This window comes from Empidonax traillii, unplaced genomic scaffold, assembly GCF_003031625.1.
Source record: "Empidonax traillii isolate 1590-97213 ecotype Southwest subspecies unplaced genomic scaffold, ASM303162v1 scaffold113:size1526484, whole genome shotgun sequence".
Lineage (NCBI taxonomy): Eukaryota > Metazoa > Chordata > Aves > Passeriformes > Tyrannidae > Empidonax > Empidonax traillii.
The window spans coordinates 1466074-1490740 of NW_020955306.1; the positions used below are offsets into that span (position 1 = coordinate 1466074).

General features: G+C 39.6%; 1 protein-coding gene across 6 annotated transcripts in view; it reads left to right on the forward strand.

Annotated features, from left to right (window-relative positions):
• The first annotated feature begins 313 nt into the window (after window positions 1-313).
• SOCS6 (suppressor of cytokine signaling 6) overlaps window positions 314-24667 on the forward strand; it is a 30884-nt gene continuing 6530 nt past the window's right edge. The window contains exons 1-2 of one of the 6 annotated variants that reach the window (XM_027882866.1): window positions 314-423; window positions 24068-24172. The gene's annotated coding sequence lies outside the window, so the exon portion shown is untranslated. Of the gene's footprint in view, window positions 424-476; window positions 546-1320; window positions 1399-11713; window positions 11786-16678; window positions 16881-24067; window positions 24173-24667 lie in introns of those variants that run through there. The other 5 variants (XM_027882868.1, XM_027882869.1, XM_027882867.1 and 2 more) reach the window with 5 other exon arrangements.

Here is a 24667-nt window from a genome sequence, read left to right on the forward strand (position 1 = left end):
CCGCCCCCCGCGGGTCCCCCGCGGCCACCGAGCGGGAACGAGCCCACGGCGAGGCGCCCAGGGTCGGCGAAAGGAAGAGGCCCGGGCGGTGCGAGCCAGGCGGGCGGCGGAGGGCCGGTGGTATCCGCCGGGCGGCGGGGGCGGCTGGGGGGACGGAGCGGGGATGCCCCCGGCCCTGCTGCCCCCGCCGAGCCGTGCGCGGGCGCCGCAGCCGTAGCCCAGCCTGCGGCAGGCGGCGGCCATCGCGGGCTCGCCGCCCCCCTGCGCCCCTCGGAGGACGGAGGGGTGGGGGCAGAGGAGGCGGAGGAAGCGGCGGCGGCGCCAGGAACAGGGAGGCGGCGGCACGGCGAGGGAGGGAGCCAGAGCCGAAGCCGGGCCGGGCCCCGCGAAAGCAACAGCAGAGCCAGCTTCTCCTCCTCCTTGGTGAGTGTCGCTCCGCCGCCCCCGGAGGCTGCTCGCCGCCGAGCCCGGGTGCCGGCGCAGGCCGGGCCGAGGTGCCCGGGGAGAGGCCCGCGTCGGGAGCGGGACAGCGCGGCCTCCGCTGGGTGAGCGTCCCCGGGGCAACGGGCCCCGGCTCCCCCGCCCTGCCTTGGCGGCCGCGGGGGGCTGGTGCGGCGCACGGGGAGCCGGAGGATGAGGCTGGCGCGGTTCGCGGCTTGCCCGCCGCCCTCCTCCCGAACCGCGGCCCCGGCCTCCTCTCCCTTTGTTTGCTCGGCTCCCCGAGCCCGCGGCGGTGCCAGGCCCCGCAGAGGCACCGGGGCCGCGGCGCGGCCTGCAGGGCGGGCGGGAAGCGGTGCCGGGCCCGGGCCGGCGAGGCGCTGCCGGCTCCCACTGGGACAGAACGGGGCCCGGCCGGGCTCTCACCACCCCAGTCCCGGCGGGGCCCCCCTGGCTCCCCCGCGCCTCCCCTGGGCCGCTGCCTGAGCGCACCCCGCGCCTGCCGGTGCCATTATCGAGGGCGGCGGAATTGGGCTGATTTCCCCTCAGCCCGCCTTGGAACCCGCCTTCCGTCTGAGGCTTTGGGGGGGGTCCCCGTCTCCGGCGGGGCGGGTGTGCGGAGGTGGCGATTTGGGCTGCCGGGGCTGGTGTGGCGGCGGAGCAGCCCCGGGTGTGGGGTTGTTGCGAGGTGAGGGTGCGCTAAGGGCTCACGGAGGGGCGAGCGAGAGAAAGGCGCCTTTCTGTGACAGGCAGCACTTAAAAACTTGGCTTAAACAAAAAGCAGCGCCAAATTTCCAAACTTTACTCGCTTTCGTTGTTCTTCTGGCTGCTGCTTACACTCTCTTTCCCTAATGATGCTACTTCTTTCAGTAAACAACTGGCCCTGGCCCGTGCCAACCCGTTTACTTAAGAAAGAAGCCTTTACAAAACAAGGAGAGGTTGATGCTTCTCTGATGTGAGGTATTATGGCTATGTCCTGTCTTCTTTTTTCTTTTCTTTTCCTGTGTTTTCAAAATCATCTTAGTTTGGAACATGATTTTTTTGTGGAGTAGGCTACTGAGTTAAAGAAGTTGGTCACAGAATATACTTCAGTCAGGGAAAGTTTCTCTTCCACTTAATAAGTTCTTGTGCCCTTTCACCATTAGATCTCAGCCCCTCTTTTCTACCTACCTACACCATGTCCGGCCTCTTAATATACCTCAATGCCTGCTGCAGGCCTCCTGTCTGAGAGAGCTGCTGCACAAGTGTTCAAGGAATAAGGCATTTCTGCTCTGGGTGAAAAAATAGCACTAGTTTTGTTTTATCCTAACAACCCCATCTTTTTATTGTAGAAAATATGGAAGCTTTGGTGTAGTTATGAAATAAATTACTTAGTGTCGCTTAGCTTGGCTGGAAGACTTTAAACCACTGGAGAATATGTAGGTATTTTTGGAGTCTTCTGCAGTAGGGTGGTAGTCATAACTCACCGTTCTATGTGTAACTTATGAAAGGCAAATTTCACCTTTTTCAGAATGCTTGTTTTTATGAAGTGTTAAACAGTACTTGAATGGAGTCTTCACTTCCTATTTGATATGCCTTGGATTTGTGGCATTGCACTGTGTTTGGAAGGGACCTTTTACTTAAAACAGGCTCATCTGTTGTATGCTGTATCAGGCATGTATCCTCTATATCCTGAGTTTTGAGATTTAAGTAGATTTTTTTTTAAAGTTAAAATTTAATGAAATTAAGCCTTAAAAGTGTGAATGATAACAGTGTAATGTTATATGGAGATACCTGCGTTTGCTAAGCTGCAGGGCTGTGGAGTAGAAAGGGAGAAGCACTGTGTTGTTTCCAGAGGTTTTGTGAGCATCACTTCATGGCACTGAGTGTATGCAGCATCAGTGTTTGCATGGATTCAGGACACATGATGGGTAATTCTAAACTTCACGAGAAATTGACATACTGATATCTGTAAAAGATGCAGATTAACTTCTTTGATCCTAGTTTGTGAAGTTGGTTGGTAACCTTCAGTTAGTCTTGGAGAGGGATGGTTTGAAGAAATGGTGGTAACTAGTCTTCATGGTTCTACAAGTAGGTAACTCATAATGAAGTGGTGGAGTGAGACAGTGAACTCTTAACTAAAAGTTCTTCTTATGAAGCAAGTTGATTATTTCTTCTCTTTCTTACGAAATTTTCTATAGCCATAGAGAAATTTGAACGTAAATGTTTGAAAGACTTCATTTGGTGGCCTTGCCCTGAGTTCACTACATATTTGCTATGCTATTGTTGGCAAAACTGAGGCCACAATCCAGGGCAATCCTTTACTCAAGTACCTTATTTACCCTGGCTTTACTGCCCTGCTGGGCCTACGGAGCACTATTTTGGTAGTGTTTGGGTACCACAATGTGATAACATAAAGTAGATAGAAAGGAGACTGTTCTCGGCTGGTGTGTGTCTCAGTGTTTTGTCAACAGGGCTTTAATGTGTGTTAGCAACAATTTAGAAGGGATAGCTCGAGCAGTTGTGATGCTCCAAGGAGGAAAATAAGATACAAGTAATATAAAAGTGAATTTAATCTAATTTAGGAATGCAAATGCTAAAATATATTTAGTATAAATTGGTTAGGATTTGGACTTAAAAACAGAATGGAGATTTGTTGTGAGAGTTAACTGTATATTTTGTACTGCAAAGTAGTAAACTGAAAAGGAGTACAAAACTTAGAGTTTCCTCTTTTTTTATGTTTTTTATTTTTCAGAAGAGAAATAATTATATCTGTAATGTTCCTTATCCTTATTCTAAAATCTGATTTAATTCCATTTTAGTGTACACTTAGTTTTCTGGAAATAAATACCAATCTTCAGAAAGCAGTGTTATACTTGATCTAAAGGTCCCAAGTTCTTACAGCCTTGGTCCCAGTGTCTCCCCATCAATTTGTAGTAGTAGACAAGGAAGTATCCTTTAAAGAAAATAGTTCTTGAAATTTTTTGTTGACAATTTCAGATTAAAGTCACATACAACAGTATGATTTTTAGAAAAGAAGAAGATGGTGCTTATAATGGAATATTTATTGTCCAGGTTTAAAAAGCAGCTACATACCACTCAAATATGTTCTTGATACAGCAGTATATAAAGATTTAATGACACACAATAGGTTCCTTCTTTTATTATTATTTTTGCGTTTTCCTCTAGGAATAAATTTCTGTGTTAAAAATAATTACATTACTTTTGAAATAAACATTTAAAAACTCACAGCTTTGGGTTTTTTGTTACAGTAGGTTTTTCCCCACAGTAGCTGAATGATCTTAAGCTATTGAAATAAAAACCTGTCACCTACTTCAGCCTCTCCTGGTGATTAAAACCAAAACAAGCTGGCTTTGAATTATTGCCCTGAATGAAAATGGAAACCTGACTGTATGTATATAAAGTGTTGACTGATACATCAAATATATGAAGAAGGGTACACAAACTTTGCTAGAGTCTCCACAGACTGAATTAGGAAAGGCCTCTTGGAGCTGAATTGGGCTTAGTCTACTTATTGTGATAATTAAAACTTCCAGATCAAAGCATTAGAAATTTATTTCTCCAGTTCCTTAAGCTCACTAAAATAAAAGTTGCTCCTAATATATTCTTTTGCTAGTTTTCATGGTCTTCTGACTCCTGCTTTTGTCATGTCCAGGCTTGCAAACAATAAGCATTTGCAACTCCAGACAATTTCAGAAAGCTTTGAGGTATATGGCTTTGCAAATCTGACTGCTATTCATTAGTCTATAATGTGGATTTAAGAACCTACCTTTACATAGTTTTATTTTTTAAAAGGTTAATTAAACTATTATCTCTCATTAAATATTCTTCTAGAAAATATTAAGATAAAATACTTTGGAAATTATTGGTCCTTTTCTGTGCCCTTAACTGTTCACATAACACTTTGAGGAACTCAGTTGGCTTCATTTATGACAAGGATGTAAGCCACATGTTACCTTAAAAATTCTTCTTGGTTGCTACATCACCAAAAAAACTATGCAAGTTAAATGTAAGTCTTTATTTGATTATTTATATGGATGTGGAGACATTGGCTGACATTGGCTGACTTTTTCTACTTCTGACTTTACTGAAGGAATTAAAAAAAAAAAAATCTTCTCACTTGTAGGGTAATGCCAACCTAAGGATGCTGTATATTGACATTTCTGTCCAAGTGCTGCTCCTCTAACATTGTTTCTTTTTGTGTAGATACAGGGCATATAGAAAGCCACTCATGCTCTGTCTTCTGTGAAACATTCTTTTTGTAATCTGCCAAGTGCAATAGGTTGGCAGTTTAAAAAATTCTCAGGTTTGTAAAGTGTGTGGGTTTTTGTTATCAACACCAAATAATCATACTGTAAACTGCTGTAAAATAGTTTTGGATGAGAACCATTTTCTCTGACAGTGCAGGTATAAATAATGGGTGTTAGTGATTTTTTACAGAGTTCGTTAACTGTGTGGTAGTTAAAAATGTAAACAATAAAAATGAGCCTATGCATATTGTTAAGTAAATCATACGGATGTGTGGTATTTTTCTTTGTTTCTCAGTGCAATGTATAATCAGCAACTGTCTTTGTATCATATATATGATACTGAACTGTAAGAGGAGTTGTATAAGGTTTTCATGGTCTTGAGTTAATGTGGTGGATGCAACTGGCAGATAAATTGATTGATTAATTTTAGCATTTGAGATTGCAGGCTTGATAACTGGTATTTTCCCTCAAAGGTATTTCGTATTGCTTAAAACAGTACATTGAGTTCTACTCTAGATGACAAAATTGTTGGAAATGAGATTCCAGTCAGGCTTGGTTTTACAGTGTGAGATCTCTTGTTTTTCTTCAGTAGTTTTATTCTTAATTAGTCTTGACGTTCTCTGGTAAATGTGCTAAAACAGTAGTTTTGTAGGAGTCTTGAGTAGGTGATTGTTTTTCCTTTTCCAAAGCAGTCTGCATTCCTCAAATATGTTGAGAACATAATAGTAGGCTATTCCAAATATTTCTGAAGCATGTTTGGTCCCAAGATGTCTCCAATACTGTGGTAAAGCTTGCTTTCTCTCTTTGTTCCTTCTGATTTAGGGAATCTTGTCTCCCTGGCTTTGCCTTAGTAAGTGCTACAGGACTGGGCAGTTACAAGCTGTAATGTTGACTATGTTTTTGGCATCCATAATGGGTTTTAATACCCTTGGAATTCCTTTGGATTGGTAATCAGGTATCACATTAAGAGTTTTGATAAAATAGAGAAACAGAGATGAATGACAGCAGGGTAAAAGTTTTTGATTACAGAAGGTGTGCCTTCGAGAATGAGATATATAGAAGCTGCACTCCAAAAACAGGGTAGGCAGCTTTTCAGATTGATGTTCTTTCAGGAGCTGGTGGGAACTGGGCGAGTGAGGGATTCTCTCTGTATTCAATGAACAGAAGCTGTTTGTGCAGGAATACTGGTTTGGGTGAAACCTGCGCTGGGGAAGATTTCCAAGCTGGAATTTTGGTCAGCCCGAGGAGACTGACTCCAGAATAGTTGGTTTGTGTTTTCAGAGGTAGGAGTCACTAGTTATGTGTAAGAGCTTAAATCTGAGTCTATGTAGGGTAAGTGCCTGGTGGCTTTTTATGTTCCTTTCCCTCCCTGTTCTCTCTTCAGTGGAAAGCAGAGGCCACTGCTGATGTAGTGCACTCTGAAACATTGACTTTTTTCCTCTTTTTGACTTTTAAAAGGAAGAGAGCTGCTGGTTAGTAGTAAGTAATGCTGGGAAGTAACAAAGTATTAGCATAGACCTTTGGCATGATTTTGTGCAAAAAATATGGTTACTTGGGAAAATACTTATGTATAAATGTAAATACTCTGCAGTCCCTTACTACAGGGATCAAAGAGAATCTATACTGACCAATGGCACCAGCCTTAACTGCAGTCTAATCCAGTGATGGTAAGAAGAAGACAGTGAAGGGAAGTTGTTGCATCAGTACTGACTCAGATGTCCTGTGTATTACAAAAATTAGTGCTTTTGGAATCTGCGGTGTTTCAAATGCTGTTTGACAGAGAAAAAAAGGAACAGAATTGCTGTGTATCAGCATTGAAAAGTATGCATCTATTCTCTCTATTCCATTTTTTTTATTGAATTGGGCTAATACTTTTTTTTCCATTTTATTTATAGTTTGTGTTTAAATTTATGTCAGAGAGAACAGGAGAAAAAAGTCAGTGTTCGTGTACATGACTTTTTTTTCATGCTTGAACTTTGAAGCTTAGCTAGCTTTTGCAGCCAGGCTTCTATATTCCTGGCTCTGCAGAAATTTGACCTTGCTCTGGAGATAGTGATCTTAAGGGCTCTGAGTTTGTGTAAATTGCATAGAGCACATTACTTTATAGAGACAGTGAAAATTTTATCTTTGATCCTGAGTGTAAGAATTTATACATCAATGTGAAGTTGCTCAGTATAAGGTCCAATTTTTTTATGTGCAGGCTAAACATAACGTACAATGAGCAGTCCCATTGAGTTAAATGTCTGCTTACAATTAATCTTTGTTGTGTTAGAACTGAATAGTAGCAAAATCAGATTTTTTGGGCTAAGTGGAAAATGTGGAACATTATTTTAAAAAACCACCACCACAAAAGAACCTTGGACCCAAACATCTTCCTGTGTGCATCAGGACAGAACAGTGTCTGTCTAAAAACTTTAATTAAAGTATTCTCCATCAGATTTACTGGTTGGGGTAGTGAGCCGTTTCTGTCTGCAGGTGATTAGAGCGTAGGTGTAGGAGGAAAAAAAGAACTTCCCGATCTTAATCATGAATAATTGTCTCTCTCATTTTGACCCAAAATGAGAAAATTTGCATGTAGAGTGAGCTTTGTCAGAACTGGTATAGTCCTGTAAAAAGGTTTTTATTCTGACAAGTCAGGACTTCATGAAAAAGATGGCTAAGCAGCTTTGCTAGGGCAGTCAAAATTCTGTTCCCACTCTGTTCTATGTCTGAGTTGTGCAGTGTTATTGTATGTGCCTTCCTAAAAGCACTCCTTGGACTTAAAAGAACTGTGAATTTACAAATCTGTTTAATATTTCACCTTCTGTTTTAGGGGAAACAAAATGTTAAAGTAATTATGTGAGATTAGGAGATAATATTCTCTCTACAGGTGTCAAATACCCCGTGTATTTGACAGTACTTTTAGCACAGCTTTGTCCTCTTTCCCATATATGGATAGACTCTAAACCATAAAGAATATAATTTATTTACTCTGTTCTTATTAGGCCTCTCATCAGTGAAAATGGGAAGGGACATATTTTAAATAAGCTGTTTTTTACATTCTCACTTTCCAAAATGCAGAACTTGAATTACTCTTTGCAGTGGGTCTTAAGACCTTGGAGGAGCAGCCAGACTGAACATGTGAGGGTCAGTGAACACACAGGAGGTGGGACTTATTCTTGACTGATCCAGGTTCTGCTGCTGGAGCATGTTCTGGGGGAGACTGCTTAATTACAGAGGTACTCAATGAGGAAGAAGATTTCCCTTTGGCCACCCACCTAACTTAAGATTGCCCAATCCTTAAACAAGGAGAGGGATGTTCATTTCCCACCCCTCTGCCTCCTGCCCTCTGGTTTGTTGTGTTGTACTGGCGTGTCTGCACAATAAACCTTACTTTCTGTTTCACTGATTGGATCTCTTTTCCTGACCCTGAAAGACTGATCTTCTGTAGCTGATACTGTTTGACAACCTCAGTTGAATTGTATCTTGTTAAATAGCATAGATGTTCCAGAATAGAAATGAGGTACAACAGTGTAAGGGTGAGTTCCTTACACTTGTTGTATTAAATGCTCTTTTGCCTTTAAAATGGATTCCCAAGAGTGTTCGAGTAAAGTAACAGTTGTCACTGTTATTTATTTGGAACCATGTAATAGGTGGACATTGGGCCTCACATCCATGTGATGGACAAAATGTATCTGCAATGAAATACAAAATTAAATGTAAAAGTATGTAGCTAAAAATTCCCTTGTTATTTGCATGTACAGGTTTCACAGACTGCAAGCAGTACAAGCTGCATTTCCCAGTGATGTAAAGTATAGGATGTAACAGCTTGTTAGGTAGAGCCCTCATTTAGAATGTAATATAGCCAAGGTAATTTTCCTCTTCTTTCTGTATGAGGACTACCTTGAGCACCAGCCTTTTGGCTGCTCTATGAAAAGTTTTATGGTCCTTCTTTTAAAGCTGTTCTATAGAAGATTAGCAGAACTGAAAAAGGATGAGCTGGATAGAGATGGTATGTTTTTCTCATCCCAGTGGAGGAAGCAACTGCCTTGTCAAGGGAAAACCTGAGACTGACTTTCTTGCCCAGTTCATCCTGCATCTGAAACTGTTGCTGCACAGTAGTGTGTCTTAAGAACAAGTGAGAATCTCCATTTCACAGTGTCTTGGACCACTGTCCAAGTAATGAGAATTTGTAGCTTGATTTCCATTGGTGCAAGCTCCCTATATCCAGAGGGGTACTATGATCATTCTTCCACTTCTCATGATGTCCTTAAAAAGAAGTGGTTGTCACTGAATTTTGTGTGGCATCACTCTGTGAGGTGGTGATGGACAGTTTTAGAACATGCCTGAGGAGGCAGGTAAAGGTGTTAACCACGAGGTTAACCACTGATACTGTTCTTTTAACTCTAAGTACTTCTGCTTTTATATGCCAAAAATAAGGCTAAGGGCTACTGAGAAGCTGTTAATTAAAAAAAAAAAAAGGTCCTTCTGGTGCTTCCTGGATTAAGCTGCTCCTCGTATGTGAAGGGAGAAGGGTTCTGATGGAAAAAAGTTTAAGGTACTCATGTCTGTGAGTTTTAAGGAATCTGACTCTTCTAGTATACCCAAAGTACCTGTAGCTCCTGTTGATTTTTAGAGGGATTGCTTATGCTTGGGTACTAAAAAAATGACCTTAACTTGGACAAAAGTCAGATCTTTTATCTCTGTTGTAGGTAAGATAGTTGTAATTCTGACCTTTGCAGTTTGTCAGAATGTACTTTGCTTTCAATTGTATTTTTAGAAAGCAGGCCATCAACCTCAGATCTGTTCTGTTGCAAGGAAAATGTGATAGGGGTTGTGAGAATGCTTTGTGCCTTGCTAGAGACACCAGTTTAGCCAACTCAGAGTTTGTGTCATACAGAGCTTAAACTCTGGGCCTTGGCCTATTTGTTAGTCTGAATTTACTTTGCAGGTCAAACTTTACATATTGGTTTAGAAGTAACCTTGAAGGGTGTTTGTATGTTTTTGTTTTCTGTTTGTTTTGGGGGGTTTCTTTTGATGGGGAGAGGGGGGGTTATTTTTTTTTTTTTACCTTCCTCCATAACTTAGGTGTTTTGCTTTTATTTTTTTCTGCATATTTTTAACTTCTTTAGATATATATCACTGTGGGTCTTCTGCTCCTCATTCTGCTACCTGAAACATCTTTGTACTGTAACATGGATTATTCATTCACTTACTGCTTTGAGAAACAAAACATTGGGGCTGAAAGGACTTTGTAAAATATCTGCTGAATTATGAAGTTTTAAAGAAATTCAGGAAGCTGAATCGTGACTCAGTAGAGGACAGTGATAAGAGCGTATACTGAAGGGTTGGGTATGTTTCAACAGAATGATGAAACCCAAGGTCTTGTGTTTGACTTACTTCTCCATTGTCAGCAAACCCCTGCAAGGGACCGAAAGCTTTACCTCTTGCAGAATGTGGCAATTTGTTGCTGCAGTCAGCTACTGGAGTTGTGCTTGTTGTCTTGGCATCACAGAGAGATGGGAGAGATTTCAGATTTAAGTATGTAGTTATTTACCCAAAACCTCAACAGGTCACACCCCTGCCCATCACTCCACTTTATGAAAATTCAGAATTTAGGTTTCAGAATTAAATGACCTTATTTTCACCTGATGGTGCATATTATTCAGCTTCTTAATGCATCTAAAAAAGTGGAAATTAAGCTTTAGGTGTTCTGACTCATGGAGTGTTGAATAGAGCATTGAGTGCCTGTGCACTAACATTTAAGTGTCCAACATAGAGAGCGCAAAAATTTCCTTAATTAAGCCATAATTCTTTCTGGAATTTCGAGTTTGATTGGAATACTCTAAGTAAGTGGTATGACCATACATTTTAAAGGGTGTTGGAGAGTAGAATTAATGTAAACATTTTTGTCCCGTATGTGAGACAAGAAAGAGAATTGCTCAGGCAACTCTTCTGACTTTTCTCAACCTCTTTGTTCTTAGGCTTTGAAACTTAATGAAATTGTCTACTATGTTTCCTATAGAAATGGTTCAGATAAAGGTTATAAAATTATTTTTCTCAGTATATTGTTCAAGAGGGGAAACACAAGAGATTTTACTTACTGAGAGAAGTTGTATGATTATTTTAGTGATAATGTTTTAAATTTTCCGGGAAGTAAAATCGTTTGTAGAACTTGCTGATCACCTATTTTTTGCTAGTGATTTCTTACTGTAGTGATATAAAAAGTATCTCCTAAACCTTTCTCTCTTAACTGTTAAATAGAAATTAAGAAAAAGTCACAGTAATAAACCACTTTTGTTTCTAATGACATGGGTGGTATCTTGAAGATTGGAGGTAAACATTTTTATGTTACAAGGAAACAGTTTTGTAAAAAGTGTCTCCCTCAGAAGTGGTTTCATGCCACTTTCTTCCTTTGTTTTTGAAATACTTTTGAGTTCCAGAGAGAGCTTTTCCCGAAATTAGAAATGTCCTTGGATTTTTTATGTATAAGAATATAAGAATTTCTGCCATCTCTGCTCCCTTAGTTGGAACACTATCTATCTTCTTATTTGATAAAATGTAACGAGGCTGCAGGTCATACAGATGGAACCTTGCATGGTTGAGCTTTGTTTCTATAGAAAGTAATGCTGAAACAAACAAAAGTCTTTGGATGTGACTTTAACTCTGAACTTTTGAGAAGTGACTAGGGAACTTGATTTCTTGACTAGTAGTCTGTACTTTATATGAGAAACTATATTGCATTATTTCTTCTAGTTGTTGTTATTTCAGGGATTAGAATGACCTTGATTGACTAAATGTAATTACTATTTAAATATGGCCAATGCCTTTTCATCCCAAAACTTCCATATTTCACTCAATGTCTATTTCTGTGTTCAATGAATTATACTGAATGAGTGCACGTACTTTCAAATTATGTTATGTGTGCTTTTGTAGTACAATTAGTTATCACTTTGGAAAAATGTTACTGTCTTAAGTAAAAAAAAAAATGAATGAAATGAATGAAGGAAATCTATGAGAATTTCACAAAGTTACTTTTCTTTTACAATGCACACCTGAATAATATTGCTTGTTGGTCTTTGGATTCTGTCAGAATTTTCCACTGTTAGAAATTAAAGGTATGAACTGATTTAATGTACATAAAAAAGCAAAGCCATAGAGGTAGAAGTCTGCAGGTTTGAAACTTGGAAATCTTTGAATTGTATGGCAATGAAAGGCCTTGATGTAAACCAAGTATTATGAAGTATTGACAATAAACCTTTTTGTGGGGTCTGGAGGAGAATTGAGGGATCTTTGTGGCATCCGTGTAGCCAATACATTGTATTTCTCTTTGATAATTTAGTGAAGAAAGTTCCAAAACAGAGATCAGTCCCTTCTTCTCTGTGATTCTAAGGACTGCCCGTTATTAACTGATTCTTCCTCCTCAGCATGCTTGGAGATTTCCTGCCATGAGTGAGCTCTGTACAGATGTTGTGGGAGATATCTTTCCACTTTTATTTTACTTTATTCAAGACACTGTGCTCTTGACTTTCAGACCATAAGTGGGTTCATTTAATCCTTCCATTTGTGTAGGGGGTTAACTGCATTATAAAGGATTGCTGCATCTTAGCTTAAATTAAGAGTGTTATCTTCTAATGAAAGAGAGCTTTTATTCTTATTGAAAATGGCATGGTGAAAGTGGTAGGGGTGATAGCTGCAAAAACATCAGAAATCCTAGCTGGTCATACAAGTTTAAAGGGTCGTTCAGCCTCAGTCAGAAACTATGCCAGAGGAGGTTACTTTGAAGCCACAGGTGCAGGCAGGGTCAGTTGTGAGATCCAAGGCAGAATGGTAGGTACAAGGAAGTCTAAGACTGCAGTGTACTGCTGTTTGTTCAGGCCTTCTAGGGAAGCTGAAAAATAGGAAAATGAATCTTCCTTCAATCACAGGTTCTCCGGTTGTAGTGATGATTGTGCCTGATATGGCAGAAAAATGGAATCCTCTTTTTCTATATAGTGAATTTTCAAACCAGTCTCTATTTCCAAAACTTGTTTTAGCTGCTTTCATTTCAGCTTGCGTACTTGTTAGACAAGTGTCTGTTGAATATATTTGTCTTTTAGATTTTAACAATATTTTTTTCATTGCTAGTGGAATATTTTAGATAACTAAATTTGGATTATTGCTTGAAGAATTTAATTGCTAGGGCTTTGGGGTATCTGTACAAGGTTTGTTTTTGTTTTGTTTTGTTTTCCCTTTTTGATTATTTTGAAAATAATCATATTACCCTGAGATAATTTTTGAAGCTATTTTTCTTTGTATCTTTAATGCCAGGTGAATGTTATTTATGGGAATAAAGGGCAATTACATATGGTTTTGCTTGTCTGTTAGATAAACATAATATAAGTGGAAAGGTGACTGGTTTACCACTTGCTGGTCAAGATACCTGTTTTACAAACATGGGCTATGAAACCACCTGTTGGCTAGATAGTGTGACTGGTGAGGTGTTTAAAATAAAAATCAGGTTTAAGGTGTTGTTTTGTTGTTGTTGTTGTTGTTTCCTGTGAATGTGTCTTTATAGCTCTCCTGATACATTTTTTTTTTTTTTCATTTTTACTCAAGAAGAGAGTATCCCATGTTGCACCTAGAGGAAAGCATAAGTATCAGTCATGCTTGCTTGGTGCTAAAGCTACTTCCTCTGCCTTTATTTTCATGTCAGGTGACTGGGACAGGCAGAAGCAAACATGATGACTATAAAAAATTAACAACTCGTAATTCAGGGAGACTGGCAGTATTTAAAAATTAGTAGGATAGTAACATGTGGTGATGCTGTGTAAAGCTATAAATTTCAGCAGAAATATGAATCACAGAATGACAGAATATTCTGATTTGGAAGGGGCCCATAAAGGTCATCAAAGTCCAAACTCTTGGCCCTGCACAGGACACCTCAAGAATCAGACCATGCGCCTGAGAGCATTTTCCAAATGCTTCTTGAACTCTGTCAGTCTTGGTGCTGTGACCACTTCCCTGGGGAGCCTGTTCCAGTGCCCAACCACCCTCTGGGTAAAGAACCTTTTTCTAATATCCAACCTAACCCTCTCCTGACACAACTTCAAGCCATTCCCTCGAGTCCTTGTTGCTGGTTACCACAGAGAAGAGATCAGTGCCTACCCCTCCTTTTCTCCCTCATGAGGAAGTTGTAGACTGCAGTGAGGTCTCTCCTGAGTTTCCTCTTCACCAGGCTGAACAGAAAAAGTGACATCATCTGCTCCTTATACGGCTTCCATTCAGGGTCCTTCACTGTCTTCATCGCTCTCCTTTGAATGCTTTCAAATAACTTTATATCCTTCTTATGTTAAGGCACCCAAAACCGCACACAATGTTCAAGGTGAGGCCGCACCAGCGCAGAGCAGAGTGGGACAATCCCCTCCCTCGACCAGCTGGTGATGCCCCCCAGGACAGGGTTGGCCCTCCTGGCTGCCAGGGCACTGCTGACTCAGATTCAAGTTGCCATCAACCAGGACCCTCAGGTCCCTTTCTGTGGCACTGCTTTCCAGCATCTTGTTTTCCAGCCTGTACACACAACCAGGGTTTCCCCATCCCAGGTGCAGAATCCAGCCCTTTCCCCTGTTAACCTTCATAGGGTTGGTGATTACCCAGTCCTCATAGTCAGTGGCTCTTCCCACTTTTGTGCCATCTGCAAACTCAGTATCCCTTCGAGTCCTGTGTCCAGGTCATTTATGAAGATGTTGAAGAGCACAGGACCCAAGATGGAGCCCTGTGGAACCCCACTAGTGATAGATTGCCAGTCTGATGTTACCCCATTCACTCTCACCCTCTGTGCTTGACCCATGAGCCAATTGCTCACCTACCACATGATGTGTTTATCCAGCTGTGTGCTGGACATTTTGTCCAGAACAAAACTATGAGAGACAGCATCAAAAGCTTTGCTGAAATCCAAAAAAATAAAACAAAAAAAAAACCCACAAAAAAACCATCAGCTGGCATCCCTTGATCAGCTAGGTGGGTTACCTTGTCATAAAAGGAAATCAGGTTATACAAGCCGGACTTTCACCCCATGAAGCTGTGCTTGACTCAGGACTGCATCGTCCTTCAGGTGTTTTTCAATACCTCACAGAATAATCATGCCCATAATGGTACCATATGGTACAAGGCTTCTCTTTCTGTTACTTTTCCTCTTTCCCTTCACAGTATCTTCCCTTTTTTTTTGGTATTTTTTTTTCCCCTGGAAACAAACATGTAATGCAGCATGTACACGTGTTAATTGAGTGGTGTATTTCTGTACTGCCTGTTTGGTACGTACCCCATGTACTGTGCAGTTGATCGGTGGCAGAGGTTTGGCCTGAGAAGTTGAATATCTGTTCTGATGGCACTGTAGGAAAGATCATTCATGGTATCTGTTTTATTTCCCCTCATCAAAATATCTCTTGGCAGCAGTCCCTTCTCAGCTGGTTTTTGTTCATGTTTTAAAATTGCACGTGGTAAACAGTGTCTCTCTACTTGCTGTAGAAGTACTAGCCTGAACTTGGAAAGTGAAACCAAAATCAATATAAGTCAATGTGAAGTGGTAATATTTAGCTGTTGCATGTCTGCGGAGTGTTTTCTTTCCTTTTTTGGGAAGGGCTGGAAAACTCTTTCTCACAATTATATTAGTTAGTCACTAATATTAAAAGTGGTCAGATTATTGCTGACCACAAAAATCACTTTGAGAAAATGGTCTGCTTTGTTATTTCTGTCTTTTTGGTGTATGCATTGAATGAATAGACAGCATTTTAAAACTTATGCTTTAAAATGCATCGGCATTCATAAACAGAGTTGCATTCAGAATGGGGTTTTAGTACCTGCATCCATACAATTAGATGGGTTATGTTTTTTTCAACACATGTTTCAGGATTTAGACATTTGTGCATGAGTCTTTATAGAAAGAAGCACAGAAATGCAAATTTTTTTTTAATTGAGTGTCTTTTCTATTCTTTCCTTCATTTTAACTATATTAATTTCAAATGCTTTTCTTGTTCTCAAATACATAGGCAGAGAATCTGTTCTTTGCCAAAGGCAGTTTATTATTGTAAACTGTGCACTGGTTTCTGCGAATAGCTTTACACAAATCTTAGAGCAAAAGTGTTTTAAAATTTATTCCTTTTTACAGAATGTGAGGTTTGTCCACATTACTAAGTGAATGATAGTTTGTAGAGCATTGTAGTTTTACAACTTTTCAGACTCCTAACATAACTGTGTTACGCTTTAAGAGGATTGCATAAATATCTTGGGTAAGCATAAAATCTCCCTGTTATCATGCTGAGGGTACCACTGTACATGACAACGGAGAAGAAACGTTTTGGTGTATCCACCTTCCATCAGGATGGAGAAAGGGGATGGACCCTTACTCAGAATGAAATTCTTGTATAAATCACCTCCCAGGAAGTCTAATCTTTACTTATGGAACTAAATTTTTGCTGACAGTCAGTCTGCTGCAAGGCTGGTTGCTGCAGTCTTGCAAAATAGTAAAAAAATGAAAACAGAGACTGACTGAGCATTATTCTCATTCTTCATCTGCTTCTGCACAGCTGTGTGAACACTATAAGCGAAGGTTTATTTGCACTCAATCGATGTGATTCCCTGCAATGAAACACACGCACACATCAGGTTTCTTTAGTGACTTCTCTCAGCTGATTCATCAAAAATGTTCCACTTTTATCTTTTTCAGTGGTTTGGCATACATCGATCTCCTGGGTTGTTTTCGTTTGCTCCTTTTCTCCCCACTGTTAGTTCATCAGGGTCTTAGAGCCAAATTGTAGCTTTCTTTTTCCTGGCATATTTTCAACATGCTTGAAAAAATTTGTTAGTATTATACTTTATTATCATACGTCTGCTTAAAAGAAAGTGATGAAAAATGGTACTTGTGCCCGTCGTTTAGTAAGTGTATTAAAAGTACAGTCTACTTGATTACCTGTTTGGTTTTTGATTCCTAGTTTGTGAGAGATCTAGCAGGAATGGCTGAAGTGGTTGCTGGCTGTCATCCACCCAGCTACCCTAGAGTTTCCTACTCCAACAGCAACTCCGATATCATGATGCTTGTACGTGTTCTTGAGCCAATAGTAACTGGTGCTGACTTCAGTTTAACATACCCCAGGCTAGGGTGTCTGTGATAGCTCGGAAGAAAACATGCATCCCAGTCACTCATCCTTGGGTAGTGGAGATGTAACCTTGGCTGATGTCTGTTAGTATTAGTAACTGGTTTTAGCTATTGTAGTGATGAAATTATTGTAGTTACAAGATTGTATATACACATATGAACCATAACAGGGATGCCATTTAACACTCTTAGTTAGTCCCCAGAGGAAAACTACCAATCAGATGGAAATATTCTGTCCTGCAACCAAATATGGCAAAGAAGAACAGGACTTACTGCAAGCAGCCATGGATCAAGTAGTGTTCAAAGGGAAAAAAAAAAAAAAAAAAATCAGGGAAATCCGGATGTTAAGCAGAATCCTTTTTCAACAGCAGGCCAGAGGCAAGCAGTCAAGGTGTTTGGACTTTTTCAGTGGTTCTGTTCCTGATTTTGCATACATTTAATTCCACTAATGGTGGTGAAGAACTTTGTGTCAAGTTTTTATTATTTTACCCCCTTTTTCTGCATATTTCCAAAGGTGTACTTTGTTTATTCTCTGCTACAGATTGCTAATAGTGATTAGGGTTACCCTATACTGTGTTAGAACATTAGTGCCCATGGACTGTTTTCTCTTTGGGCTTTGTAAGAGGAGGAAAAAAAAAACCAGGAGAAATGGTATGACTAACTGACATGCTGTTGGTTGGTTGGTTTGTTTTAAATTGTGATATCTGTAAAACCTGTTAAGTTATAATGGCCTCTGGAGAAGCTGACCATACTTGTCTCAGCTGTTCAAATCTTAGATGGCAGAAATTTAAATTTGTGGTGAGTAACATCTACTCTGTGTTCAGGTCTTTGATTAGTTAGCTTAAAAATAGGAGGCTTTAAGTACTCTTGATATAAGTATAATGTACTGTCAGACGAGCTTCTCATCTGTTTTATCCTTGTTCCAATTTTATGGAAAGGTTTACATCTGAGTTTCTCACTCACTAGAAAAGGAGATGTGCAATCATATTAGGACGGTGTTCATCCAGTAGTAATCAAACCACTAATAAAACAATTTACCTTTTTTTATTTTCAAGGTTTAAGAGTATGCAATGGAATTTAGATTGCTTCATTTAAAGACTCTTATTAAAAAGCAATGCAACGTAGGAATTTACTTGAAGCTCAGGGAAGGGAAAAATCTCACCATCTTCAGTATGTTAATGGCATGTATAGTGAAAAAGCCAAAAGCTGCCCTGTAATGTGTATGTTCTATCAAAAACTGATGGTGTTTGAAATAGATATTGAATCTCTCTTTACACATAAAATGAGTATTTTATGTGTAGTTTTTGTACTCATATAGACTGAAACTGAAAATACATAGAAGGAAATATCTTAATTCAGTATTTTCTGTACTGGTTTGAAGACAACTTCTAGTGATACAGACTTCAGTATTGAAGTAAAGTTGATGGGAACAGGTATAGAGAACAACTTAGTAATTTACATTAATAATTATATGAACTTTGGAGAAAATTTAGACACTTAAGAATTTCCAAAGTGTATCACTTGAAATCTGTATTACTTAAGATGCTCTTTTTGACATGCCCTTCCAAAGAATGCATGAATATATTTCAGTGGGAATTTGGGGGCAGCAGGAGAATGACACTTCATACTTCTACAGATAATTAGACTAGGCTTCATTATCTGGTTGCAATGAGAACGTGATGCTTGTCATGCCTGGGAATGCAGAAACCTTTTTGTTTTCAAGATATTTTTAGTTATTTTCTTAATAATTACATTAAAATATAATAAATTGAAGTTGTAAATTATATAAGTTTTATGATGATTCATTATAAGAATAAAGATTATATATTTCTAAGGGAGAACCAGACTTTTCAGGAATGATGCATCTGTGGGTTCAAAAAAATCAAGTTCAATGCTCAACCGTTTCACTTTATGGAAGTAAGTAAGCAGATTAACATTTATTTTACGAAAGTTATCTGAAATAGCATTGATTAAAAGTTTCAAGTAATTTTTGTGATGGTATTTTTATTAAACATTTTAAGTACAATTTTTTTGTTCAGCCAAGAGCTGTATTTTGCTGTATGTTTCCAGTATGATGTTTTCTGTCACAACTCTTTAAAGTTAAACCTGATTTATTTCTATAGTAGTGCATTTTGGCAGCACTTTTTATAGCACTTGTCTCAGGAAATGAGTGTGCCTAACTTAAAAATGTGAAAAAGTTAAGAAATTAATAAAGACTCTATAAATATAGTGAAACTTTTTGTTGGTGTACTTTCGTGAACGCTGTTTCGAGGTATGTGATTACAGTCTGCTGAAACTGTTTTGTAACATCAAACAAAGTACTCTGAAGTGTTGGAATTCAAATTAGATTTGCAGAAACTGATTTTTATATATTTTTCTTAAAAAAAATTTCATAATTTTTCATATATCAGTGCTGGCCACCATAATAATTAATATACGATTGCATGGCCTGCTCTTCAGATTTCTGAGAAGCAGCCTGTAAAGTCAAGTCTTAGCCTTAATTATCTTCATTAGTAATTTCAAATTTGTATGTAATTAATAAATGTTGTTCTTCAAAATGAGGTGTACAAATTTAGTTTTCATTATTTTTACATGCACAAAGGGAGCATGGAGTTTGCTGGGTAGTAATTTGGTAGTTTTTGTCCAGAGGCCTGTATTTTGTTGACCTGCATAATATAAAAAATTTCAAGATGCAGACTTTCTTATGAAAGTTCATAAGTAAGAATCTCACTCTGCCTTGTTATTCCATGTGTTAAGATATCATTCTCTTTCTGGATTTGGTTAATCTTCCATTTTCAGTGTGTGTGTTCCAGGTGTTTCTGCATGCATAGCCAGCAGGCTTTGGGAGTACATGGGCATAGTTCAGTTTGTTTATAGTGGCAAATGCCTGCCAGAAAAAATTTTAGAGGTGTCGCTTGTTAGGCTGTCTAAATTCAATGTACAGCAGATGGCACTGGAAGAGCACATCAGTAGGAGACTTCAATGATGTTGTAATTTGTGCAAAATACTAGCGTAGCTGTAGCTGTGTTGAGCATTGTGAAGAAGTTACATAGTTCATTTCAGTGTATTCCAGGAAGGGGTGCATACTGGGCTCTTTGGCTTCAACTCTTTTATATGTAGACTGTGGACAATTCTGTACTTGCAAGCGTGAGCATGTATCATCTATTGAGAGCTGTTTATACAACATTTTTAAACACATTGGTATGCTATGCAGAATTACTGAGTATGTGCAAAGGAGGAGAGTATCTGGGTCAGTTTGGGTATTTGACTTCAGGATGTATTTATTTTCTCCTGTCTTGGATAAAATATATGTAGGAAATATCACAGAGTGTATCTCATATGGAAGATTTGTTTAGAGACTTGCTCTCATCAGTGGGTGTATTCAGTTCACTTTGGAGAGCTTTGGACAAGACTGTCACTCACTAGGTTTTTATCATTTTATCATGTGTGAATGAACTAGACTCTGGATAGATGCATGCTGTTTATGTGCTTTATATTTGAGCATCAAACCTTTCTTGTATCCTCATATGGAATTTTCAAGGGTACAATGAGTCACGCGTATCATAGAATATACTGAGTTGGAAGGAACCCATCAAGATCAACGAGTCCAACTCCTGGCCCTACATAGGACATCCCAAGAATCACACCATCGACCAACTGGTGCTGCTTTGCCTGATGCCCCCCAGGACACAACTGGCCCTTCTGGCTGCCAGGGCACTGCTGACTCGTATTCAACTTGCCATTGACCAGGACCCCCAGGTCTCTTTCTGCAGTGCTGGTCTCCAGCCTCTCCATTCCCTGGTCTATACACACAACCAGGTTGCCTGTTTCAGGTGTGGAATCCAGCACTTTCCCTTGTTCATAGGGTTGGTGATTGCCCATCTCTCCAATTTATCAAGGTCTCTGCAAGGACTATCTGCCCTTGAGGGAGTCAACAGTTCCTCCCAATTTAGTGTAGTCAGCAAACTTATTTAGTATCCCTTTAATATCCCTTTGTCCAATTCATTTATGAAGATGTTGAAGAGCACTGAGCTGAGGATGGAGCCCTGTGGAACCCCACCAGTGACGGGTCACCAGTCTGATGTAACCCTGTTCACTATAAGTATTTGTGCTCAGCCTGTGAGCCAGTTGCTCACCCATCACATAACATTTTGTCCAGAAGGATAGTGTGACAGGTAGTATCAAAATCTTTGCTGAAGTCCAAGAAGGTTATATCTATTGTCTTTCCTAAATCAGCTAGGGAGGTTACCCTGAAGTAGAGGAAAATCAGGTTTTACAAGCAGGATTTTCCTCTCATGAAACCATGCTGGCTGTGACCAATGACTGTGTTGTCTTCTAGGTATTTTTCAGTACCTCCCAGAATAATCTTCTGTATGATTTTGCGAGGCACTGAAGTGAAACTGACAGAGCTGTAGTTTCTGAGGTCCTCTTTCTTTCCCTTCTTGAAAATTGAGGCAACATTTTCCACCTTTCAGTCAGCTGGGACCTGTCTGGATTCCCAAAACTACTCAAAAATCATCAAGAGAGGTTTTGCGATGAGATCGTCTAGTAAATTGAGAATTCTTGGACAAATCTCATCAGACCACACAGATTTGTAGGGATCCAGCTGGAGCAGATTGCACGAAATTTCAGGGTTGACTGTGAGTTGATCATTCTTGCGGTCATGGTCCTCCAGCTCAGGGCACTGAGACCCCCTTGGTCCATCATTCGTGTTGAAGACAGAGGCAAAGAAAGCATTTAACACCTCTACCTTGTCTGTGTCCCTGTTTGGGAAGTGACCATCCTCACCCTGTAACAGGCCAATGATATTTCTATACTACCTGTTCCCATTCATCTATTTGAAAAAACTCTTTTCATTGTCCCCCATATTTCTGGCCAGCTGCAACTCCAGCTGAGCTTTAGCTGTACGAATTTTCTCCCTGCAGTGGCAAGCAGAATCTCTGTATTCTTTTCATATCACCTGACCTTGCTTCCACTGGGCATACAACTTCGTTTTTGCCTTATTTCCAAGAAAAGATTGCCTGCTCCTGTGCCCTTAGGGGGTGATGTTTAAAAACTGCAAAGACCTGCAAAAACTTTTTCCTGGGGGACTACTTTCTAGTTCCTTTAGCAGCCTGAAGTCTGCTCTCCTCATGTCCAGAGCTGAGGTTTTGCTGGTACTTTTTCTTCTGTCAGCAGAAAATTTAAACTTGATCACTTTGTGGCCGCTTTGACCAACATGACCACCAATCACCACTTTGCTCAGAAGATCCTCTCTGTTGACAAGCAGCAGATCAAGAGGGTCATCTTTCTGAGTTGGCTGTCTTAGGAACTGTTCCATAAAGTTGTCATCCAGGTTTTTAAGGAATCATTTGGCTCAGGTTGTGCCAGCTGTGTGATACTTCCAGTTGATTTCTTGCAAGTTGAAGTCCCTCACAGGGACAAGAGCAGTTGACTTGGAAGTGTCCCATTTGGACGGTCGTGCATTTTTTTTTTATAAAGATATTGGCTACTAAGGTAGGCTGACATATGTAAAACAGTTTTTTGCTCAAAGAGGCTCAGTAGTTGCTTTCTAAGTAAAAAGTTTTGACTAATCTAGGTGCTGCCTTAGAGACTGATCTGTTGAGATTATTTTTAGATATTGGATTTTCATTTGTAAAAAAACTCCACATTTTGATACAGAAAGACCAACACGTGATAAAAACCTGTTCTTTCAATTGACTAGTTTAATCTTTTAGTTATGGAAAAGCTGAAGGCTGAAACTATGTTCCTTCAGCCAAATTTTAGGTAACTAATTGTTTTGAAACATACCAATGACAAAAGATGTGTGAATCATACAGTTTGGGGCATCTTCTTTCCCTAGTCAGCAATGTGATAGTGCTGTTTTAATTTCTCCATAGCTTAGAAGACAGATTTTACTTTTTTGTGCTTCACTGGCTTTTAAGGGGGGGTTGTGTTTTTTTTTAGTTTTTTTAGAGTTAGGAATTGCCAACAGTATACTGTAGTTTCCACAATGATAGGGGAACATTTCTGGAAAAGTGGAAATAGTGTCAGCTTGTGGGTGTCAGAAGCAGTTGGAGAACATTGTGGATTTCACAAGTGGAGCTAATGTGAGGGTTCCCAGGCTTCTGGTACTATATACACAAAAGCACAGTTAAATTTATCAAATGAACCAACGCTGACTTTGTCAGTTTAGGAAAAGCATAGAATCCTGAAGTTGTAATTTTCACTCATTTTATAGGTTCGTTTACTTACCTATGATGAAAAGAGTACTGTAAATTGGTAAGATGGCAAAATTCAAATGTTTTAGGAATAGAAGGTCAGCAAGACATTTTGAGTCTCGTCTTAATTGACATGTAACTCTCCCTTTATCTGTACTTGTAGGAAAGTAAAAGTAGTATTTTAACCTTTAAAAAGTCATACCCATATCTCAGTATCTACTTCAGATTGTTTAAGTGAAATATGTTGTCTTAGGGTTTCATGACTCTTGGTACAACAGATATCATGTTAAAAGTGGAAAATAATCCTAACATCTGATAAAATACTGGTTGGGGTTTTTTAAGGTTTTAATATTTTATAGCAAGAAATTGGTTCTTAGTCTTTTGTTTGTTTAGGGAACAATTTTTTTGGGCGTATTTGTTCTTTGCTGGTAGGAAGTATATCAGTTTACAGACAACAGAAACCTTTTAGTTTCTCCCCATAGAAAGTAAGGAAAGTGCTATTTAGTTTGGTAATTAAGAAAAGGAAATGGGAGAAGCTAAACATGCTCTAAAGATGGATTTGTGAAACATCAAATGTTATGACAAAGTCATAACTGGTCTTTGAAATAAGAAGATGCACATAGTGTAGGGAATTTGCAGATAGGACTAGGTTACAAATCTATGTAAATAAAGCTTTGCTGCTACTGCCTTCTATGAAGCAGTGTCCAACCTCCAGCAGCAGGGCTTTACATAAAATTTTTCAGGGTATTTTGAAGTTCAGAATCCACAGATGCCTCGCCTTGCCATTTAGTTTACTTTGAATATGATCCTTTAGCCTTTGTGTACTTGAGGACCACAAAAGTTGGACTGGACTAGAGTAATAGCCAATGGACTGCTGTTTGGTTATGGTAATCATTCTCCTCACATGTTTTTATGCAATTTTTGAATGCTTATTTAAGAAAACCATGTAGTCTAGTTGAAAAATTTATTTCAGTTTATTGCACTGTTTTTCTCCGTTGCTTGTATTGTTATACCATGGGAGAGAAGTGGGAAGTATGTACATAAGGGCTGTTTTACTTTCCCCTCAGTCCACCAAGGTTGGAAGATTTCTTGAAAGATTCAGCTTGCCATGCTTAGATTGGAGCCAGGCTTGCTGCTGCAGTTTGTGCTGCTAACATCACACATATTTGGAGGTATGTGGAATAATGGCTACTACTACTGGTAATACCTACTTCTGTGGCAGTAGCAACTTCTCTCTCTTCTCTTTGTTCTTCTCTCTGCAAAGCTGTTTACTTTGAAAGGTCTAGCTAACATTAAAAAGAACCAAACCGAGCCCACCCCTTCCCGCAAAGCACAGCCAAACCTGAAACAAAGAAAAAAAGACAAGCCAAAAGGTCAAATTTGTGGGTACATGACTCTGCAAGATGCAAGGTGGGAGCAGCTGACTGGGACTTGAGCAGCTGTGTCGAGTAGGTCTTGGCAGAGGTACTGGAGGAATAAAACTTCTAGGCAATAAGAGTCTGTAACTTGGACTTCTGTGCCTAAAACAGTTTGGAAATCTACTTTTCTTTCAAAGAAGTTCCGGAGGGGACTTTTTGTAAACATATGCTACTTTGCTGGTAATGTTCTTCTATTTTTTCATTAGAGTTAGTTTTCCTATAATTATGTAACATATTGAGTATCATTCA